A 24,678-nucleotide genomic window follows, 5' to 3' on the forward strand; every position below is an offset into this window, starting at 1 on the left:
CATATTATTAGAATAGTTTAAGTACTTTTTAATATGCACTAGTATGTGGTTTATTTTAGATATATATGTCTGTCATGAATTGGTCATATTATGAGATGAGCTGGTTAATCTCAATCATTTATGCAAATGAGCAGCCATATTGGTTGGGTATATAAACCCTTATTTACAGCCCAGTTAGCACCTTAAAAAAGTTGTGTGAACACAACGAAACGCGTTGGTGTGAGCTGCTCTCCTGCATCACTCCCTGGACTTACAAACATTTGGAGACAGAGGACCTGAACCAAGCCCCCATCACTGAACCTCATGGACCTTTGCTGGAGGTAAACCACCTGAATTGAGGAAATTCCTTCCACCACTACACCAAGGAACTGCAATACTGCGGAGTGCAGAGCCGCTTAATAATCCTTGATCATCTGTGGTAACTATTGCTAATAAAAGACTATCCTATTGGTACATTTGGATACAGAAGGGGACTTTCTATATAGGAACAGGTCCTATCACCTCCTCCATTTTTTCAGTTAAATGTGACTGGGAGTTATGCCAATGCCATACACCCTTTTCTAGGGTTTTATCTATTCTTTTATCTGTTTAATTCCATGGATGTTTTAGTGAATCATATTATGAATTAAAATAAGAATTTACTTACCGATAATTCTATTTCTCATAGTCCGTAGTGGATGCTGGGGACTCCGAAAGGACCATGGGGAATAGCGGCTCCGCAGGAGACTGGGCACAAAAGTAAAAGCTTTAGGACTACCTGGTGTGCACTGGCTCCTCCCCCTATGACCCTCCTCCAAGCCTCAGTTAGGATACTGTGCCCGGACGAGCGTACACAATAAGGAAGGATTTTGAATCCCGGGTAAGACTCATACCAGCCACACCAATCACACCGTACAACTTGTGATCTGAACCCAGTTAACAGCATGATAACAGAGGAGCCTCTGAAAAGATGGCTCACAACAATAATAACCCGATTTTTGTAACAATAACTATGTACAAGTATTGCAGACAATCCGCACTTGGGATGGGCGCCCAGCATCCACTACGGACTATGAGAAATAGAATTATCGGTAAGTAAATTCTTATTTTCTCTGACGTCCTAGTGGATGCTGGGGACTCCGAAAGGACCATGGGGATTATACCAAAGCTCCCAAACGGGCGGGAGAGTGCGGATGACTCTGCAGCACCGAATGAGAGAACTCCAGGTCCTCCACAGCCAGGGTATCAAATTTGTAGAATTTAGCAAACGTGTTTGCCCCTGACCAAGTAGCTGCTCGGCAAAGTTGTAAAGCCGAGACCCCTCGGGCAGCCGCCCAAGATGAGCCCACTTTCCGTGTGGAATGGACTTTTACAGATTTTGGCTGTGGCAGGCCTGCCACAGAATGTGCAAGCTGAATTGTACTACAAATCCAACGAGCAATAGTCTGCTTAGAAGCAGGAGCACCCAGCTTGTTGGGTGCATACAGGATAAACAGCGAGTCAGATTTTCTGACTCCAGCCGTCCTGGAAACATATATTTTCAGGGCCCTGACAACGTCTAGCAACTTGGAATCCTCCAAGTCCCTAGTAGCCGCAGGTACCACAATAGGCTGGTTTAAGTGAAACGCTGAAACCACCTTAGGGAGAAATTGAGGACGAGTCCTCAATTCTGCCCTGTCCGTATGAAAAATTAGGTAAGGGCTTTTATAGGATAAAGCCGCCAATTCTGAGACACGCCTGGCTGAAGCCAGGGCTAACAGCATTACCACTTTCCATGTGAGATATTTTAAGTCCACAGTGGTGAGTGGTTCAAACCAATGTGATTTTAGGAACCCCAAAACTACATTGAGATCCCAAGGTGCCACTGGAGGCACAAAAGGAGGCTGTATATGCAGTACCCCCTTGACAAACGTCTGAACTTCAGGAACTGAAGCTAGTTCTTTTTGGAAGAATATCGACAGGGCCGAAATTTGAACCTTAATGGACCCTAATTTTAGGCCCATAGACAGTCCTGTTTGCAGGAAATGCAGGAAACGACCCAGTTGAAATTCCTCCGTAGGGGCCTTCCTGGCCTCACACCACGCAACATATTTACGCCAAATACGGTGATAATGTTGCACAGTTACATCCTTCCTGGCTTTGATCAGGGTAGGGATGACTTCATCCGGAATGCCTTTTTCCTTCAGGATCCGGCGTTCAACCGCCATGCCGTCAAACGCAGCCGCGGTAAGTCTTGGAACAGACATGGTCCCTGCTGGAGCAGGTCCTTTCTTAGAGGTAGAGGCCACGGGTCTTCCGTGAGCATCTCTTGAAGTTCCGGGTACCAAGTCCTTCTTGGCCAATCCGGAGCCACGAGTATAGTCCTTACTCCTCTCCTTCTTATGATTCTCAGTACCTTGGGTATGAGAGGCAGAGGAGGGAACACATACACTGACTGGTACACCCACGGTGTTACCAGAGCGTCCACAGCTATTGCCTGAGGGTCCCTTGACCTGACGCAATATCTGTCCAGTTTTTTGTTGAGGCGGGACGCCATCATGTCCACCTTTGGTTTTTCCCAACGGTTCACAATCATGTGGAAGACTTCTGGGTGAAGTCCCCACTCCCCCGGGTGGAGGTCGTGTCTGCTGAGGAAGTCTGCTTCCCAGTTGTCCACTCCCGGAATGAACACTGCTGACAGTGCTATCATATGATTTTCCGCCCAGCGAAGAATCCTTGCAACTTCCGTCATTGCCCTCCTGCTTCTTGTGCCGCCCTGTCTGTTTACGTGGGCGACTGCCGTGATGTTGTCCGACTGGATCAACACCGGCTGACCCTGAAGCAGAGGCCTTGCCTGACTTAGGGCATTGTAAATGGCCCTTAGTTCCAGGATATTTATGTGAAGTGACGTTTCCATGCTTGACCACAAGCCCTGGAAATTTCTTCCCTGTGTGACTGCTCCCCAGCCTCTCAGGCTGGCATCCGTGGTCACCAGGACCCAGTCCTGAATGCCGAATCTGCGGCCCTCTAGAAGATGAGCACTCTGTAACCACCACAGGAGAGACACCCTTGTCCTTGGAGACAGGGTTATCCGCTGATGCATTTGAAGATGCGATCCGGACCATTTGTCCAGCAGATCCCACTGAAAAGTTCTTGCGTGGAATCTGCCGAATGGAATCGCTTCGTAAGAAGCCACCATTTTTCCCAGGACCCTTGTGCATTGATGCACTGACACTTGGCCTGGTTTTAGGAGGTTCCTGACTAGGTCGGATAACTCCCTGGCTTTCTCCTCCGGGAGAAACACCTTTTTCTGGACTGTGTCCAGAATCATCCCTAGGAACAGCAGACGTGTCGTCGGAATCAGCTGCGATTTTGGAATATTTAGAATCCACCCGTGCTGTCGTAGTACTACTTGAGATAGTGCTACTCCGACCTCTAACTGTTCTCTGGACCTTGCCCTTATCAGGAGATCGTCCAAGTAAGGGATAATTAAGACGCCTTTTCTTCGAAGAAGAATCATCATTTCGGCCATTACCTTGGTAAAGACCCGGGGTGCCGTGGACAATCCAAACGGCAGCGTCTGAAACTGATAGTGACAGTTCTGTACCACAAACCTGAGGTACCCTTGGTGAGAAGGGCAAATTGGGACATGGAGGTAAGCATCCTTGATGTCCAGAGACACCATATAGTCCCCTTCTTCCAGGTTCGCTATCACTGCTCTGAGTGACTCCATCTTGAATTTGAACCTTTGTATGTAAGTGTTCAAGGATTTCAGATTTAAAATAGGTCTCACCGAGCCGTCCGGCTTCGGTACCACAAACAGCGTGGAATAATACCCCTTTCCCTGTTGTAGGAGGGGTACCTTGATTATCACCTGCTGGGAATACAGCTTGTGAATGGCTTCCAATACCGCCTCCCTGTCGGAGGGAGACGTTGGTAAAGCAGACTTCAGGAACCGGCGAGGGGGAGACGTCTCGAATTCCAATTTGTACCCCTGAGATACTACCTGCAGGATCCAGGGGTCCACTTGCGAGTGAGCCCACTGCGCGCTGAAATTCTTGAGACGGGCCCCCACCGTGCCTGAGTCCGCTTGTAAGGCCCCAGCGTCATGCTGAGGACTTGGCAGAAGCGGGGGAGGGCTTCTGTTCCTGGGAAGAGGCTGCCTGCTGCAGTCTTTTTCCCCTTCCTCTGCCCCGGGGCAGATATGAGTGGCCTTTTGCCCGCTTGCCCTTATGGGGACGAAAGGACTGAGCCTGAAAAGACGGTGTCTTTTTCTGCTGAGAGGTGACCTGGGGTAAAAAGGTGGATTTCCCAGCCGTTGCCGTGGCCACCAGGTCCGATAGACCGACCCCAAATAACTCCTCCCCTTTATACGGCAATACTTCCATATGCCGTTTGGAATCCGCATCACCTGACCACTGTCGCGTCCATAACCCTCTTCTGGCAGAAATGGACAGCGCACTTACTCTTGATGCCAGAGTGCAAATATCCCTCTGTGCATCTCGCATATATAGAAATGCATCCTTTAAATGCTCTATAGTCAATAATATACTGTCCCTGTCAAGGGTATCAATATTTTCAGTCAGGGAATCCGACCAAGCCACCCCAGCACTGCACATCCAGGCTGAGGCGATTGCTGGTCGCAGTATAATACCAGTATGTGTGTATATACTTTTTAGGATATTTTCCAGCTTCCTATCAGCTGGTTCCTTGAGGGCGGCCGTATCAGGAGACGGTAACGCCACTTGTTTTGATAAGCGTGTGAGCGCCTTATCTACCCTAGGGGGTGTTTCCCAACGCGCCCTAACCTCTGGCGGGAAAGGGTATAATGCCAATAATTTTTTAGAAATTAGCAGTTTTTTATCGGGGGAAACCCACGCTTCATCACACACCTCATTTAATTCATCTGATTCAGGAAAAACTACGGGTAGTTTTTTCACACCCCACATAATACCCTTTTTTGTGGTACTTGTAGTATCAGAAATGTTCAAAACCTCCTTCATTGCCGTGATCATGTAACGTGTGGCCCTACTGGAAAATACGTTTGTTTCCTCACCGTCGACACTGGAGTCAGTGTCCGTGTCTGGGTCTGTGTCGACCATCTGAGGTAACGGGCGCTTTAGAGCCCCTGACGGTGTTTGAGACGCCTGTACAGGTAATAACTGATTTGCCGGCTGTCTCATGTCGTCAACAGTCTTTTGTAAAGTGCTGACACTATCACGTAATTCCTTCCATAAGACCATCCAGTCAGGTGTCGACTCCCTAGGGGGTGACATCACTATTACAGGCAATTGCTCCGCCTCCATACCATTTTCCTCCTCATACATGTCGACACAACGTACCGACACACAGCACACACACAGGGAATGCTCTGATAGAGGACAGGACCCCACTAGCCCTTTGGGGAGACAGAGGGAGAGTTTGCCAGCACACACCAGAGCGCTATATATATATACAGGGATAACCTTATATAAGTGTTTTTCCCTTATATAGCTGCTGTATAGATTTATCTGCCAAATTAGTGCCCCCCCCTCTCTTGTTTTACCCTGTTTCTGTAGTGCAGGACTGCAGGGGAGAGTCAGGGAGCTTCCCTCCAACGGAGCTGTGAGGAAAAATGGCGCTAGTGTGCTGAGGAGATAGGCTCCGCCCCCTTCTCGACGGCCTTTCTCCCGCTTTTATTAAGGAAAAATTGGCAGGGGTTAAATGCATCCATATAGCCCAGGAGCTATATGTGATGTATTTTTTGCCATATAAGGTGTTTTTATTGCGTCTCAGGGCGCCCCCCCCCAGCGCCCTGCACCCTCAGTGACCGGAGTGTGAAGTGTGCTGAGAGCAATGGCGCACAGCTGCGGTGCTGTGCGCTACCTTATTGAAGACAGGACGTCTTCTGCCGCCGATTTTCCGGACCTCTTCAGTCTTCTGGCTCTGTAAGGGGGCCGGCGGCGCGGCTCTGGGACCCATCCATGGCTGGGCCTGTGATCGTCCCTCTGGAGCTAATGTCCAGTAGCCTAAGAAGCCCAATCCACTCTGCACGCAGGTGAGTTTGCTTCTTCTCCCCTTAGTCCCTCGGTGCAGTGAACCTGTTGCCAGCAGGATTCACTGAAAATAAAAAACCTATACTTAAACTTTTTTACTAAGCAGCTCAGGAGAGCCACCTAGTGAGCACCCTTCTCGTTCGGGCACAAAAATCTAACTGAGGCTTGGAGGAGGGTCATAGGGGGAGGAGCCAGTGCACACCAGGTAGTCCTAAAGCTTTTACTTTTGTGCCCAGTCTCCTGCGGAGCCGCTATTCCCCATGGTCCTTTCGGAGTCCCCAGCATCCACTAGGACGTCAGAGAAATATGTTTGTGTATTGATCTGCTCATCTCATTTATGACCGTATAGCGCTAGAAATTTCTTTGTTGCTATTAAATTCCGCAGTGTTTGGCCCATTCGTATTTTTCTTCACGGCCGTCTACACAAATACGAATGAACAGACCATCGGTCAAATACGGTTGTTATTTCATACAACGCGGTAATTTACCATGGATTTGTATTTATGAATGCGGTCGGAATTACCTTCAACTCGGCTGCAAAAGGCCTCGATTTGTAGAAATGAAGACATTTCAAACAGAACTGCTTTTGGCTGGCGTGTTTAACATCTCTCACTACTGTCCAATTGCTAAGGTAAGTGTTATAATATCCCTGTATTGTTGTGAAGATAGTGTTTAAGTTTTATTGTGTTAGGTTTTTAACAACATAAAGCTTTTTTCTATATGCATTATACATTTAAAAAAAATAATAAATGCAAGTAAATTTGGATTAAACCTTATAGTAGCACACTATTCTATGTGGAATTGTGTTAGTTTTGTGTATGTTTGCTTTCACATCTCCCTAAGGTAATTGTTAAAAATAGAATTAACTGTTATTAAGGACACTCTTCTCTATATCAATACTTAACCACTGCTGAATGTGTAAACTATGTTGCTTGAATATGCATATTATATACTTAAACAACTGTACTCTAATTACTCTAGAAATAATTGTCAGACAACATTTTTATTTTTTGCCTTGGTTTTAGTTTTGGATATGTTAATTAGTAACATTTGTTTTCAAATCATAAACCATTTCCTTAATTTTGTAAAGAACATGTAAAATGCTACTTACATAGAATTACCAATGTCCATTTCAACACATGATTATGAACAATAATTTTGCAGGTCATCCTCTGGATCTGGATGGGCCTTTCCCACTTGTGTCTGGTCGTGTTCATCCAGAACGTGTTGGTGGTGAGGTTACAGGTGACACTAAAGGGGTTGTGGCTGTTGAGCTGGTACTTGTTTGCTCAGATTGATTGAGATACTGGGTTAGGGTAATTAGAGTGACATTCAAGTCTCTAGGTGCTGTCGTGTGTGGCTGTCATGTGGGTTTCCATTATTCTGACCATGTTCTCGTCTGTTTTTTGTGTTGCAGTTAATATCTGCAGGTATGATTGATGGAGCCTGTCATTCTCATCCATAATTTGTTGGTATGTGTCTAGCATCCTATTATTGTTTGTCCTCATTAATTCCAGGGTGTTAGCCATTCTGATGAGTTCTGTGGTTTGTCTGGTGTTGCTTCTGCATAATCTTGGGACATGATGGGCCAGACTAGCAATAAATTGGGTTTGCCTACGCAAACAATCTAATTATTGGCTTGCTGGGTGGACCAGCTGTCCCATAAAACCTGTTCCTGAGACTGTGGTAGTGGTGTGGTAGGGCTTATGTCCTGTTGTGGTGTCCTTTGAGTGGGTGGAGTAGACAAATGTGTAGTTGTCGGGTCAGGTGGTGGTATTACTGTGAGATTTAAAGTTAATGTATCTTCATTGTCAGGTTCCTGCACTTGGCCTGACTGAGTTGGGTGAAGAATGGGTTCCCCTGAAATGAGAGACCAGTTTTGTGTAAGTATAAGCTTATTAACTAATGAAGAATGTCCTGTGTTATGTTTCCTCGAGCTACAAATGTTAACTTACTTTAATTATTAATTAGTGTATGTACTTATCCACATTTTGAATATTTGCTGATTTGTTTGGGTCAATAATTTGCAAAATTATATTTTATATTTTGTTTGCTGGGTAACGTCAACATATGTTCATCAATTGTTTTAGTTTAAGTAATTTAAGACCATAATGATAAGTTTGTTAGCGGTGCATTATTTACATCACCACTCTATTACTAAGCTGCTGCCTTAAACTGTGAAACTACAAAGGGGTAATTTTTCTAAGATGGGTGTTCTTTTTAAGCTTGGATGTTGCACATAACAACCAATCACATTCAAAGATGTTTATAGTATAAGGTGTAACATAAATGATAGGTAGAATCTGATTGGTTACTATGGCCAACACTCCATCTTAAATAGAAATTCCATCTTTGAAGATTTAGCCAAATGTTTGACTTATGGTAGTGTGTGTGTGTGTGTGTGTGTGTGTGTGTGTGTGTGTGTGTGTGTGTGTGTGTGTGTGTGTGTGTGTGTGTGTGTGTAAGTATATATACATATATTTATTTTTACTCACAAGACAGGTGTGGCAAATGTGGTGACAATGGCTGCGGGCTGTCAAGGAGTTGCATTGGTGGGACAGCTGATACCTCCGACATGCGTCAACATGGTGTTGTGATCTGTATTGGCCGTTAAGACACACCCAGACTGCATTTCCGTTGTGGCACCACATGTGTGGATGGACCTAAAAAAAAACAAATTTAATATTTTATCCAAATTGGTGTGAAAACACACCCAATGCTAATTTACTTACCAGAATCATCAGCATCTTCAGCATTAAGTAGGAGTGGAAATAAGTAAGGGAAGGAGGGAATGGATATCTTCTGCACTAGTCAAAAGTCAATTAACATTCCATTAAATGTAAACTGTGAATTCTCCATTTACATATGTATTATGGTTTCATTTGTAATCCATACATTGGGGGTGCTGCCATAGACAATAAAGGAGGAGGTAGAAGTGAGATAGAAAATATTGTCTCTTGGTTGGCGCACTATAAGGAGAGAAAGTTAATTGTGTTTAAAATATAGCTTTTAATATTAATCAATTAAAAATGATGTGAAATATATATAGGAGAAATACAGTAAATAAAAATACTATATCAATTAAAAATATGTTCACTGTGTCTTATTTATTATAGTTCTATATCGCTTATAATTGTGTTAACTTTTGTGGGATCAGACCCACTGAGCGGTTGTCACACAATCCTGTCCTTATTATATTGACTGGCACAGGTACGATCACCTGTATAATTTTGGGTCCAACAAATTATTATAGAATATATCACAATGTCAGATGAAGTGCTATTCTGACTTTTACTCCGTCAACCTAAGTTGTAACTTATTTTGGTCCCTTACCATGTATCTATGGTCATTTGTATACTATTCTGGGATCATGTATCTATGGTCATTCGCATACTATTCTGTGACAGGTAATTTTTTATGCACAATACCCATAAAAATAAAGTGCTGTCCACAAAACACTGCCTCACTTTAAAATTATGAAACATGCATCCAAATATCCATGTTCAGCCAGACACAAACACATACGGCCGGAAAAAACACACACCAAAAATACGATTGATATCGGAAAATATGAATATGACAAATATGGTAGCTTAGTAAATTACCGATTACAATACCAAAAAGTTGCAGTTTTGCATGGCCGATGTGAGTCAACTTCTATTTTGACTGAAATCAGGCAAAATATGAATTTTAGTAAATATACCCCAAAGTAATCTCTTTTTAATGTTTTAGTGGAGTTCATAAAAATACAGTTGTTTATCTAAAAGTTAAATTGGTTAGAAGGTAGGTGTGATATTGAGCAAAGAATAAGAGGCTGTGTGGTCACACAATGAGAAGAGGTAACGCGCAAATTCATGACTAGTTGGGAGAGGTAAGTGTCAAGAAATATCACATTAATATGAAAATACAGGTGTTTTGGGGAGCTGAATTGGAAGTAAAGTTTTAAGTTGTGGCATTTTGTAGATATAATGAGATATTTACAAAGCAAGGGAATTGGCTTTTCTGAGGCTTTCCAGCGGTTTTACATTCCATTGATTTACTAAAGATCAACTCTCCAGGAAGCTGTTAAGAAGTCAGACTCTACAATACAACTGAACTTTGTGACACCCTCTAAATTTTATAGAGATGAGCGCCTGAAATTTTTCGGGTTTTGTGTTTTGGTTTTGGGTTCGGTTCCGCGGCCGTGTTTTGGGTTCGAACGCGTTTTGGCAAAACCTCACCGAATTTTTTTTGTCGGATTCGGGTGTGTTTTGGATTCGGGTGTTTTTTTCAAAAAACACTAAAAAACAGCTTAAATCATAGAATTTGGGGGTCATTTTGATCCCAAAGTATTATTAACCTCAAAAACCATAATTTACACTCATTTTCAGTCTATTCTGAATACCTCACACCTCACAATATTATTTTTAGTCCTAAAATTTGCACCGAGGTCGCTGTGTGAGTAAGATAAGCGACCCTAGTGGCCGACACAAACACCGGGCCCATCTAGGAGTGGCACTGCAGTGTCACGCAGGATGTCCCTTCCAAAAAACCCTCCCCAAACAGCACATGACGCAAAGAAAAAAAGAGGCGCAATGAGGTAGCTGTGTGAGTAAGATTAGCGACCCTAGTGGCCGACACAAACACCGGGCCCATCTAGGAGTGGCACTGCAGTGTCACGCAGGATGGCCCTTCCAAAAAACCCTCCCCAAACAGCACATGACGCAAAGAAAAAAAGAGGCGCAATGAGGTAGCTGTGTGAGTAAGATTAGCGACCCTAGTGGCCGACACAAACACCGGGCCCATCTAGGAGTGGCACTGCAGTGTCACGCAGGATGGCCCTTCCAAAAAACCCTCCCCAAACAGCACATGACGCAAAGAAAAAAAGAGGCGCAATGAGGTAGCTGTGTGAGTAAGATTAGCGACCCTAGTGGCCGACACAAACACCGGGCCCATCTAGGAGTGGCACTGCAGTGTCACGCAGGATGTCCCTTCCAAAAAACCCTCCCCAAACAGCACATGACGCAAAGAAAAAAAGAGGCGCAATGAGGTAGCTGTGTGAGTAAGATTAGCGACCCTAGTGGCCGACACAAACACCGGGCCCATCTAGGAGTGGCACTGCAGTGTCACGCAGGATGTCCCTTCCAAAAAACCCTCCCCAAACAGCACATGACGCAAAGAAAAAAAGAGGCGCAATGAGGTAGCTGACTGTGTGAGTAAGATTAGCGACCCTAGTGGCCGACACAAACACCGGGCCCATTTAGGAGTGGCACTGCAGTGTCACGCAGGATGTCCCTTCCAAAAAACCCTCCCCAATCAGCACATGATGCAAAGAAAAAGAAAAGAAAAAAGAGGTGCAAGATGGAATTGTCCTTGGGCCCTCCCACCCACCCTTATGTTGTATAAACAAAACAGGACATGCACACTTTAACCAACCCATCATTTCAGTGACAGGGTCTGCCACACGACTGTGACTGATATGACGGGTTGGTTTGGACCCCCCCCAAAAAAGAAGCAATTAATCTCTCCTTGCACAAACTGGCTCTACAGAGGCAAGATGTCCACCTCATCATCACCCTCCGATATATCACCGTGTACATCCCCCTCCTCACAGATTATCAATTCGTCCCCACTGGAATCCACCATCTCAGCTCCCTGTGTACTTTGTGGAGGCAATTGCTGCTGGTCAATGTCTCCGCGGAGGAATTGATTATAATTCATTTTAATGAACATCATCTTCTCCACATTTTCTGGATGTAACCTCGTACGCCGATTGCTGACAAGGTGAGCGGCGGCACTAAACACTCTTTCGGAGTACACACTTGTGGGAGGGCAACTTAGGTAGAATAAAGCCAGTTTGTGCAAGGGCCTCCAAATTGCCTCTTTTTCCTGCCAGTATAAGTACGGACTGTGTGACGTGCCTACTTGGATGCGGTCACTCATATAATCCTCCACCATTCTATCAATGTTGAGAGAATCATATGCAGTGACAGTAGACGACATGTCCGTAATCGTTGTCAGGTCCTTCAGTCCGGACCAGATGTCAGCATCAGCAGTCGCTCCAGACTGCCCTGCATCACCGCCAGCGGGTGGGCTCGGAATTCTGAGCCTTTTCCTCGCACCCCCAGTTGCGGGAGAATGTGAAGGAGGAGATGTTGACAGGTCGCGTTCCGCTTGACTTGACAATTTTGTCACCAGCAGGTCTTTCAACCCCAGCAGACTTATGTCTGCCGGAAAGAGAGATCCAAGGTAGGCTTTAAATCTAGGATCGAGCACGGTGGCCAAAATGTAGTGCTCTGATTTCAACAGATTGACCATTCGTGAATCCTTGTTAAGCGAATTAAGGGCTCCATCCACAAGTCCCACATGCCTAGCGGAATCGCTCCGTGTTAGCTCCTCCTTCAATGTCTCCAGCTTCTTCTGCAAAAGCCTGATGAGGGGAATGACCTGACTCAGGCTGGCAGTGTCTGAACTGACTTCACGTGTGGCAAGTTCAAAGGGCATCAGAACCTTGCACAACGTTGAAATCATTCTCCACTGCGCTTGAGACAGGTGCATTCCACCTACTATATCGTGCTCAATTGTATAGGCTTGAATGGCCTTTTGCTGCTCCTCCAACCTCTGAAGCATATAGAGGGTTGAATTCCACCTCGTTACCACTTCTTGCTTCAGATGATGGCAGGGCAGGTTCAGTAGTTTTTGGTGGTGCTCCAGTCTTCTGTACGTGGTGCCTGTACGCCGAAAGTGTCCCGCAATTCTTCTGGCCACCGACAGCATCTCTTGCACGCCCCTGTCGTTTTTTAAAAAATTCTGCACCACCAAATTCAAGGTATGTGCAAAACATGGGACGTGCTGGAATTTGCCCATATTTAATGCACACACAATATTGCTGGCGTTGTCCGATGCCACAAATCCACAGGAGAGTCCAATTGGGGTAAGCCATTCCGCGATGATCTTCCTCAGTTGCCGTAAGAGGTTTTCAGCTGTGTGCGTATTCTGGAAAGCGGTGATACAAAGCGTAGCCTGCCTAGGAAAGAGTTGGCGTTTGCGAGATGCTGCTACTGGTGCCGCCGCTGCTGTTCTTGCGGCGGGAGTCCATACATCTACCCAGTGGGCTGTCACAGTCATATAGTCCTGACCCTGCCCTGCTCCACTTGTCCACATGTCCGTGGTTAAGTGGACATTGGGTACAGCTGCATTTTTTAGGACACTGGTGACTCTTTTTCTGAGGTCTGTGTACATTTTCGGTATCGCCTGCCTAGAGAAATGGAACCTAGATGGTATTTGGTACCGGGGACACAGTACCTCCAACAAGTCTCTAGTTGGCTCTGCAGTAATGATGGATACCGGAACCACGTTTCTCACCACCCAGGATGCCAAGGCCTCAGTTATCCGCTTTGCAGTAGGATGACTGCTGTGATATTTCATCTTCCTCGCAAAGGACTGTTGGACAGTCAATTGCTTGGTGGAAGTAGTAAAAGTGGTCTTACGACTTCCCCTCTGGGATGACCATCGACTCCCAGCAGCAACAACAGCAGCGCCAGCAGCAGTAGGCGTTACACGCAAGGATGCATCGGAGGAATCCCAGGCAGGAGAGGAATCGTCAGAATTGCCAGTGACATGGCCTGCAGGACTATTGGCATTCCTGGGGAAGGAGGAAATTGACACTGAGGGAGTTGGTGGGGTGGTTTGCGTGAGCTTGGTTACAAGAGGAAGGGATTTACTGGTCAGTGGACTGCTTCCGCTGTCACCCAAAGTTTTTGAACTTGTCACTGACTTATTATGAATGCGCTGCAGGTGACGTATAAGGGAGGATGTTCCGAGGTGGTTAACGTCCTTACCCCTACTTATTACAGCTTGACAAAGGGAACACACGGCTTGACACCTGTTGTCCGCATTTCTGGTGAAATACCTCCACACCGAAGAGCTGATTTTTTTGGTATTTTCACCTGGCATGTCAACGGCCATATTCCTCCCACGGACAACAGGTGTCTCCCCGGGTGCCTGACTTAAACAAACCACCTCACCATCAGAATCCTCCTGGTCAATTTCCTCCCCAGCGCCAGCAACACCCATATCCTCCTCATCCTGGTGTACTTCAACACTGACATCTTCAATCTGACTATCAGGAACTGGACTGCGGGTGCTCCTTCCAGCACTTGCAGGGGGCGTGCAAATGGTGGAAGGCGCATGCTCTTCACGTCCAGTGTTGGGAAGGTCAGGCATCGCAACCGACACAATTGGACTCTCCTTGTGGATTTGGGATTTCGAAGAATGCACAGTTCTTTGCTGTGCTGCTTTTGCCAGCTTGAGTCTTTTCATTTTTCTAGCGAGAGGCTGAGTGCTTCCATCCTCATGTGAAGCTGAACCACTAGCCATGAACATAGGCCAGGGCCTCAGCCGTTCCTTGCCACTCCGTGTCGTAAATGGCATATTGGCAAGTTTACGCTTCTCCTCCGACAATTTTATTTTAGGTTTTGGAGTCCTTTTTTTTCTGATATTTGGTGTTTTGGATTTGACATGCTCTGTACTATGACATTGGGCATCGGCCTTGGCAGACGACGTTGCTGGCATTTCATCGTCTCGGCCATGACTAGTGGCAGCAGCTTCAGCACGAGGTGGAAGTGGATCTTGATCTTTCCCTAATTTTGGAACCTCAACATTTTTGTTCTCCATATTTTAATAGGCACAACTAAAAGGCACCTCAGGTAAACAATGGAGATGGATACTAGTATACAATTATGGACTGCCTGCCGAGTGCAGACACAGAGGTAGCCACAGCCGTGAACTACCGTACTGTACTGTGTCTGCTGCTAATATAGACTGGTTGATAAAGAGATGTCTATGTAACTATGTATGTATAAAGAAGAAAGAAAAAAAAACCACGGTTAGGTGGTATACAATTATGGACGGACTGCCTGCCGAGTGCAGACACAGAGGTAGCCACAGCCGTGAACTACCGTACTGTACTGTGTCTGCTGCTAATATAGACTGGTTGATAAAGAGATGTCTATGTAACTATGTATGTATAAAGAAGAAAGAAAAAAAAACCACGGTTAGGTGGTATACAATTATGGACGGACTGCCTGCCGAGTGCAGACACAGAGGTAGCCACAGCCGTGAACTACCGTACTGTACTGTGTCTGCTGCTAATATAGACTGGTTGATAAAGAGATGTCGTAGTAATATGTATGTATAAAGAAGAAAAAAAAACCACGGTTAGGTGGTATACAATTATGGACGGACTGCCTGCCGAGTGCAGACACAGAGGTAGCCACAGCCGTGAACTACCGTACTGTGTCTGCTGCGACTGGATGATAAATGATATAAAAAATATATATATATCACTACTGCAGCCGGACAGGTATATATTATATATTATATAATGACGGACCTGCTGGACACTGTCTGTCAGCAGAATGAGTTTTATTTTTATAGAATAAAAAAAACAACAACACACAAGTGAAGTCACACGACGAGTGTTTAACTTTTTCAGGCAATCACAATATAAGTATACTACTAACTATACTGGTGGTCAGTGTGGTCAGGTCACTGGTCAGTCACACTGGCAGTGGCACTCCTGCAGCAAAAGTGTGCACTGTTTAATTTTAATATAATATTATGTACTCCTGGCTCCTGCTATAACCTATAACTGGCACTGCAGTACTCCCCAGTCTCCCCCACAATTATAAGCTGTGTGAGCTGAGCAGTCAGACAGATATATAATATATATAGATGATGCAGCACACTGGGCTGAGCCTGAGCAGTGCACACAGATATGGTATGTGACTGAGTCACTGTGTGTATCGCTTTTTTCAGGCAGAGAACGGATATATTAAATAAACTGCACTGTCTGGTGGTCACTCACTATATAATATTATGTACTCCTGGCTCCTGCTATAACCTATAACTGGCACTGCAGTGCTCCCCAGTCTCCCCCACAATTATAAGCTGTGTGAGCTGAGCAGTCAGACAGATATATAATATATATAGATGATGCAGCACACTGGGCTGAGCCTGAGCAGTGCACACAGATATGGTATGTGACTGAGTCACTGTGTGTATCGCTTTTTTCAGGCAGAGAACGGATATATTAAATAAACTGCACTGTCTGGTGGTCACTCACTAGTAAACTCTCTGCACTCTCTACACTTCTACAGTACTCCTCCTAGTCCTAAGCTCCAGTAAATCTCTCTCTCTTATAATCTAAATGGAGAGGACGCCAGCCACGTCCTCTCCCTATCAATCTCAATGCACGTGTGAAAATGGCGGCGACGCGCGGCTCCTTATATAGAATCCGAGTCTCGCGATAGAATCCGAGCCTCGCGAGAATCCGACAGCGTCATGATGACGTTCGGGCGCGCTCGGGTTAACCGAGCAAGGCGGGAAGATCCGAGTCGCTCGGATCCGTGTAAAAAAAGCTGAAGTTCGGGCGGGTTCGGATTCCGAGGAACCGAACCCGCTCATCTCTAAATTTTAACAGTACAAATATAGAAACCATGAAATGTCTACCACTCAAAAGGCCCCATGGTAATGAGGTCCAATGGTATCTATTATGGCTTTAATAACTTTGAAGTCTGAAGATGTTATATGTTGGACAATTGATGTAATACTTTTCTCCTAGCTGGAAAGATGATCAGTGTAGCTCCCAATCCGTTATATCATTCAAGCCATCTCACATAATAAAATGTATGTTACTTTTCTCTGACGTCCTAAGTGGATGCTGGGGACTCCGTCAGGACCATGGGGAATAGCGGCTCCGCAGGAGACAGGGCACAAAAGTAAAAGCTTTAGGATCAGGTGGTGTGCACTGGCTCCTCCCCCTATGACCCTCCTCCAAGCCTCAGTTAGGTTTTTGTGCCCGGCCGAGAAGGGTGCAATCTAGGTGGCTCTCCTAAAGAGCTGCTTAGAGTAAAAGTTTTATTAGGTTTTTTATTTTCAGTGAGTCCTGCTGGCAACAGGCTCACTGCAACGAGGGACTTAGGGGAGAAGAAGTGAACTCACCTGCGTGCAGGATGGATTGGCTTCTTAGGCTACTGGACACTAGCTCCAGAGGGACGATCACAGGTACAGCCTGGATGGGTCACCGGAGCCGCGCCGCCGACCCCCTTGCAGATGCTGAAGAGAGAAGAGGTCCAGAAATCGGCGGCTGAAGACTTCTCAGTCTTCATGAGGTAGCGCACAGCACTGCAGCTGTGCGCCATTGCTCTCAGCACACTTCACACCAACGGTCACTGAGGGTACAGGGCGCTGGGGGGGGCGCCCTGGGCAGCAATGAAAGTACCTATACTGGCTAAAAATACATCACATATAGCCTCTGGGGCTATATGGATGTATTTAACCCCTGCCAGGTTGTCAGAAAAACGGGAGAAGAAGCCCGCCGAAAAGGGGGCGGGGCCTATTCTCCTCAGCACACAGCGCCATTTTCCCTCACAGAACTGCTGGTGGGAAGGCTCCCAGGCTCTCCCCTGCACTGCACTACAGAAACAGGGTTAAAACAGAGAGGGGGGGCACTTATTTGGCGATATGCTTATATATTAAGATGCTATAAGGGAAAACACTTATATAAAGGTTGTCCCTGTATAATTATAGCGTTTTGGTGTGTGCTGGCAAACTCTCCCTCTGTCTCCCCAAAGGGCTAGTGGGGTCCTGTCCTCTATCAGAGCATTCCCAGTGTGTGTGCTGTGTGTCGGTACGTGTGTGTCGACATGTATGAGGACGATGTTGGTGAGGAGGCGGAGCAATTGCCTGTAATGGTGATGTCACTCTCTAGGGAGTCGACTCCGGAATGGATGGCGTATTTAGGGAATTACGTGATAATGTCAACACGCTGCAAGGTCGGTTGACGACATGAGACGGCCGGCAAACAAATTAGTACCTGTCCAGGCGTCTCAAACACCGTCAGGGGCTTTAAAACGCCCATTTACCTCAGTCGGTCGACACAGACACAGACACGGACACTGACTCCAGTGTCGACGGTGAAGAAACAAACGTATTTTCCTTTAGGGCCACACGTTACATGTTAAGGGCAATGAAGGAGGTGTTACATATTTCTGATACTACAAGTACCACAAAAAAGGGTATTATGTGGGGTGTGAAAAAACTACCTGTAGTTTTTCCTGAATCAGATAAATTAAATGAAGTGTGTGATGATGCGTGGGTTTCCCCCGATAGAAAATTATTGGCGGTATACCCTTTCCCGCCAGAAGTTAGGGCGCGTTGGGAAACACCCCTTAGGGTGGATAAGACGCTCACACGCTTATCAAGTGGCGTTACCGTCTCCAGATACGGCCGCCCTCAAGGAGCCAACTGATAGGAGGCTGGAAAATATCCTAAAAAGTATATACACACATACTGGTGTTATACTGCGACCAGCGATCGCCTCAGCCTGGATGTGCAGCGCTGGGGTGGCTTGGTCGGATTCCCTGACTGAAAATATTGATACCCTTGACAGGGACAGTATTTTATTGACTATAGAGCATTTAAAGGATGCATTTCTATATATGCGAGATGCACAGAGGGATATTTGCACTCTGGCATCAAGAGTAAGTGCGATGTCCATATCTGCCAGAAGATGTTTATGGACACGACAGTGGTCAGGTGATGCAGATTCCAAACGGCACATGGAAGTATTGCCGTATAAAGGGGAGGAGTTATTTGGGGTCGGTCCATCGGACCTGGTGGCCACGGCAACAGCTGGAAAATCCACCTTTTTTACCCCAAGTCACATCTCAGCAGAAAAAGACACCATCTTTTCAGCCTCAGTCCTTTCGTCCCCATAAGGGCAAGCGGGCAAAAGGCCAGTCATATCTGCCCAGGGATAGAGGAAAGGGAAGAAGACTGCAGCAGGCAGCCCATTCCCAGGAACAGAAGCCCTCCACCGCTTCTGCCAAGTCCTCAGCATGACGCTGGGGCCGTACAAGCGGACTCAGGTGCGGTGGGGGGTCGTCTCAAGAGTTTCAGCACGCAGTGGCCTCACTCGCAAGTGGACCCCTGGATCCTACAAGTAGTATCCCAGGGGTACAGATTGAAAATTCGAGACGTCTCCCCCTCGCAGGTTCCTGAAGTCTGCTTTACCAACGTCTCCCTCCGACAGGGAGGCAGTATTGGAAACAATTCACAAACTGTATTCCCAGCAGGTGATAATCAAAGTACCCCTCCTACAACAAGGAAAGGGGTATTATTCCACACTATATTGTGGTACTGAAGCCAGACGGCTCGGTGAGACCTATTCTAAATCTGAAATATTTGAACACTTACATACAAAGGTTCAAATCAAGATGGAGTCACTCAGAGCAGTGATAGCGAACCAGGAAGAAGGGGACTATATGGTGTCCCTGGACATCAGGGATGCTTACCTCCATGTCCCAATTTGCCCTTCTCACCAAGGGTACCTCAGGTTCGTGGTACAGAACTGTCACTATTAGTTTCAGACGCTGCCGTTTGGATTGTCCACGGCACCCCGGGTCTTTACCAAGGTAATGGCCGAAATGATGATTCTTCTTCAAAGAAAATGGACGATCTCCTGATAAGGGCAAGGTCCAGAGAACAGTTGGAGGTCGGAGTAGCACTATCTCAAGTAGTTCTACGACAGCACGGGTGGATTCTAAATATTCCAAAATCGCAGCTGTTTCCGACGACACGTCTGCTGTTCCTAGGGATGATTCTGGACACAGTCCAGAAAAGGGTGTTTCTCCCGGAGAAGAAAGCCAGGGAGTTATCCGAGCTAGTCAGGAACCTCCTAAAACCAGGAAAAGTGTCAGTGCATCATTGCACAAGGGTCCTGGGAAAAATGGTGGCTTCTTACGAAGCGATTCCATTCGGCAGATTTCACGCAAGAACTTTTCAGTGGGATCTGCTGGAAAAATGGTCCGGATCGCATCTTCAGATGCATCAGCGGATAACCCTGTCTCCAAGGACAAGGGTGTTTCTTCTGCGGTGGCTGCAGAGTGCTCATCTACTAAAGGGCCGCAGATTCGGCATTCAGGACTGGGTCCTGGTAACCACGGATGCCAGCCTGAGAGGCTGGGGAGCAGTCACACAGGGAAAAAATTTCCAGGGAGTGTGATCAAGTCTGGAGACTTCTCTCCACATAAATATACTGGAGCTAAGGACAATTTACAATGCTCTAAGCTTAGCAAGACCTCTGCTTCAAGGTCAGCCGGTATTGATCCAGTGGGACAACATCACGGCAGTCGCCCACGTAAACAGACAGGGCGGCACAAGAAGCAGGAGGGCAATGGCAGAAACTGCAAGGATTCTTCGCTGGGCGGAAAATCATGTGATAGCACTGTCAGCAGTGTTCATTCCGGGAGTGGACAACTGGGAAGCAGACTTCCTCAGCAGGCACGACCTCCACCCGGGAGAGTGGGGACTTCATCGGGAAGTCTTCCACATGATTGTGAACCGTTGGGAAAGACCAAAGGTGGACATGATGGCGTCCCGCCTGAACAAAAAACTGGACAGGTATTGCGCCAGGTCAAGAGACCCTCAGGCAATAGCTGTGGACGTTCTGGTAACACCGTGGGTGTACCAGTCGGTGTATGTGTTCCCTCCTCTGCTTCTCATACCCAAGGTACTGAGAATTATAAGACGTAGAGGAGTAAGAACTATACTCGTGGCTCCAGATTGGCCAAGAAGGACTTGGTACCCGGAACTTCAAGAAATGCTCACAGAGGACTCATGGCCTCTGCCGCTAAGAAGGGACTTGCTTCAGCAAGTACCATGTCTGTTCCAAGACATACCGCGGCTGCGTTTGACGGCATGGCGGTGGAACGCCGGATCCTAAGGGAAAAAGGCATTCCGGAAGAGGTCATTCCTACCCTGGTCAAAGCCAGGAAGGAGGTGACCGCACAACATTATCACCACATGTGGCGAAAATATGTTGCGTGGTGTGAGGCCAGGAAGGCCCCACGAAGAAATTTCAACTCGGTCGATTCCTGCATTTCCTGCAAACAGGAGTGTCTATGGGCCTCAAATTGGGGTCCATTAAGGTTCAAATTTCGGCCCTGTCAATTTTCTTCCAGAAAGAATTGGCTTCAGTTCCTGAAGTCCAGAAGTTTGTCAAGGGAGTACTGCATATACAACCCCCTTTTGTGCCTCCAGTGGCACTGTGGGATCTCAACGTAGTTCTGGGATTCCTCAAATCACATTGGTTTAAACCGCTCAAATCTGTGGATTTGAAATATCTCACATGAAAAGTGACCATGCTGTTGGCCCTGGCCTCGGCCAGGCGAGTGTCAGAATTGGCGGCTTTGTCTCACAAAGCCCATATCTGATTGTCCATTCGGACAGGGCAGAGCTGCGGACTCGTCCCCAGTTTCTCCCTAAGGTGGTGTCAGCGTTTCACCTGCACCAGCTTATTGTGGTACCTGCGGCTACTAGGGACTTGGAGGACTCCAAGTTGCTAGATGTTGCCAGGGCCCTGAAAATATAGGTTTCCAGGACGGCTGGAGTCAGGAAAACTGACTTGCTGTTATCCTGTAGGCACCCAAAAAACTGGGTGCTCTTGCTTCTAAGCAGACGATTGCTAGTTGGATGTGTAGTACAATTCAGCTTGCACATTCTGTGGCAGGCCTGCCACAGCCAAAATATGTAAATGCCCATTCCACAAGGAAGGTGGGCTCATCTTGGGCGGCTGCCCGAGGGGTCTCGGCTTTACAACTTTGCCGAGCTGCTACTTGGTCAGGGGCACACTCTGGCTGAGGAGGACCTGGAGTTCTCTCATTCGGTGCTGCAGAGTCATCCGCACTCTCCCGCCCGTTTGGGAGCTTTGGTATAATCCCCATGGTCCTGACGGAGTCCCCAGCATCCACTTAGGACGTCAGAGAAAATAAGAATTTACTTACCGATAATTCTATTTCTCATAGTCCATAGTGGATGCTGGGCGCCCATCCCAAGTGCGGATTGTCTGCAATACTTGTACATAGTTATTGTTACAAAAATCGGGTTATTATTGTTGTGAGCCATCTTTTCAGAGGCTCCGCTGTTATCATGCTGTTAACTGGGTTCAGATCACAGGTTGTACAGTGTGATTGGTGTGGCTGGTATGAGTCTTACCCGGGATTCAAAATCCTTCCTTATTGTGTACGCTCGTCCGGGCACAGTATCCTAACTGAGGCTTGGAGGAGGGTCATAGGGGGAGTAGCCAGTGCACACCACCTGATCCTAAAGCTTTTACTTTTGTGCCCTGTCTCCTGCGGAGCCGCTATTCCCCATGGTCCTGACGGAGTCCCCAGCATCCACTACGGACTACGAGAAATAGAATTATCGGTAAGTAAATTCTTATTATTTCTGTTTCCCCCTTTCATTTGTGTGAGATGGCTTGAGGGCCTGATTCTGCATTGGGAACAAAGTAAATTAAAGCCAAAACTTTGCACTTGGACAACACGGTTGCAAGGTAAGGGGTGAAAATACTTTTGTTTTATGCATTGCCGGGTTTATACTGGCTGCATTTGCATTTAGTCCACTAATACTGGGAAACTTTATTTTACATTTAAAGTTAGATTTGAATGTCTAGATGCCCCTTGCATATCTAAATTTCCCTGCACATTTTATATCTGCCCCACCTGCATTGCAACATGGTTTTATCAAAGTGCACAGTTACTTGCTCTTTTTTGCTGTTGTTCCAACCCAGAATCATCCCTGGCTGTGTCTTACCAAATGTTCTCACAAGAAAATACACAATCATTCTTGACCAGTGAATAACATAACTTTTTACATGTGATATAATTTTGAACTTGAACCATAGTGAGAGTCTATGGAGGTCATTCAGATCTGATTGCCGGGCTGTGTTTTTTGCAGACCTGCGTTCAGATAGTCGCCGCCTACAGGGTGAGTGTATTTTCACTGTGTGTGATCGCATGTGTAGCTGAGCTGCTAAAAATCAGTTTGTACAGTCTCTGCGCAGCCCAGGACTTACTTTTCCAGTGCGATTGAATCCTGCTGATCAGGCCAGAGCTCAAGTCAGACACCCTCCCTGAAAACGCTCGAGCCTTCCTGCGTTTTTCTGGACACTCCCTGAAAATGGTCAGTTGCCACCCACAAATGGCCGCCTCCTGTCAATCACCTTGCGTACACCCGTGCAAATGGATCCTTCTCACCATCCTGTCGCTGACCGGCAATGCCCGTTGCAGCTGTCCGACATGCGTGCGCATTGCAGTGCACGGGCAGTTCGGATCTGATCGCCTGCTGTGCGAAAACACACAGCAGCGATCGGATCTGGATGACCCCTATGTTTCCTACTATAATACTCACTGAACAGTGAGGGTTATTCTGATGTGCTGCAGCAGGACTGTTTCTAGACAACAGACATTCTATAATGCACCACACCCATATACATAAAATAATATTTTTTTAAATTATCTTGAGTGTGCTCCTGATGAAGGTATGTGACCCCGTTAAAATGGGCATGGCCTCACATGGAAAGACTACCTTACACCCCAGTTTTTGACCTTTAACCAACAGACATTGGCCACCACAGGAAAGAAAATAGGAATTTATTACCTACCGGTAATTCCTTTTATCGTAGTCCGTAGGAGATACTGGGATTGTCTTAATACCATGGGGTATAGATGGGGTCCGTTGGTGCCTTGGCACTTTAAAAATTCTTCAGTGTGTGCTGGCTCCTCCCCTCTATGCCCCTCCTGCAGACTCAGTCTAGAAAAACTGTGCCTAAGGAAACGGACATACTGTGAGAGGAGGAAAACAGCGTCATAGAGAACAAAAAGCGAGTGAGATGTCCTGTGACGAGCCGTCCTCTTGACATAAATTGTCAAAGCCTGAACCACATCCAGAGACTTATGTGTAACAGACGCGTCAGACACCACAGAAACCACTGTTGGTTGATGTGAAACGCCGACACCAACATAGGCAAAAGTTGCAAATAAGTCCTGAGCTCCGCTCTATCCTCGTGAAGCACCAGATAAGGGCTCTTACAGGATAAGGCCTCCAATTCCAAGACGCGCCTCGCTGAGGCCAAGGCCAACAACATGACAGTCTTCCAAGTCAAATATTTCGTGTCCACCCTGTGAAAAGGTTCAAACCAATCCGATTGGAGAAAAGACAGACCCAAATTGAGATCCCACGGAGCCATGGGACGTACAAAGGGAGGTTGAATACGAAGGACTCCCTTCAAGAACGTCTGGACTTCTGGAATAACAACCAACTGTCTCTGGAAGAAAATAGACAAAACTGAAATCTGGACTTTAATGGATACTAAGGCAGGCCCAAATACACTCCTGTCTGCAAGAAGCGCAAGAAACATCCTAGATGAAAATCTACAGTAGAATGCTGCCGAACCTCACACAAAGAGACTTGTTTCTGCCATATGCGATTGTAATGCTTCGACGTGACCATCTTCCTGGCCTGGACCATAGTCGAGATTGTCATGCTTGGCTTGAGTTGAGGATCTGACTGACAATTGACTGAGGGAGCAGCTTTCGGCAAAGGAAGGAAACGAGGTGGCAGAATATAGTTCTTACTCATGGATTGAAGAGTTGGCCCGAAGATGAAGAGGGGTAAGCAATGAGGGCAATGACTGAGAATGATACACTGAAGAAAGATTAATTCAGTTTTAATGAGACTTCAATAATACACCACAACTAGGAGATAAGTCCGAATGAGTTCTGAAGAACAAAATGTTCATGACTTGTAGATAGTGCTGAAGAATACTGAATGGAGAAGTGACTTGTGATTTGTAAATTAT

The 24,678-nt window shown here is 46.4% G+C and overlaps 1 long non-coding RNA gene across 1 annotated transcript in view; it reads right to left on the reverse strand.

Moving 5' to 3' along the window:
- Nucleotides 1-7,010: 7,010 nt before the first annotated feature.
- Nucleotides 7,011-24,678, reverse strand: part of LOC134932393 (uncharacterized) — a 62,187-nt gene continuing 44,519 nt past the window's right edge. Inside the window, exons 2-3 of the long non-coding RNA XR_010179344.1 lie at nucleotides 8,489-8,656; nucleotides 7,011-7,853 (exon numbers count right to left, since the gene is read on the reverse strand). This is a non-coding gene — a long non-coding RNA (uncharacterized LOC134932393). The remainder of the gene's footprint in view (nucleotides 7,854-8,488; nucleotides 8,657-24,678) is intronic.

This window comes from Pseudophryne corroboree, chromosome 6, assembly GCF_028390025.1.
Source record: "Pseudophryne corroboree isolate aPseCor3 chromosome 6, aPseCor3.hap2, whole genome shotgun sequence".
NCBI lineage: Eukaryota > Metazoa > Chordata > Amphibia > Anura > Myobatrachidae > Pseudophryne > Pseudophryne corroboree.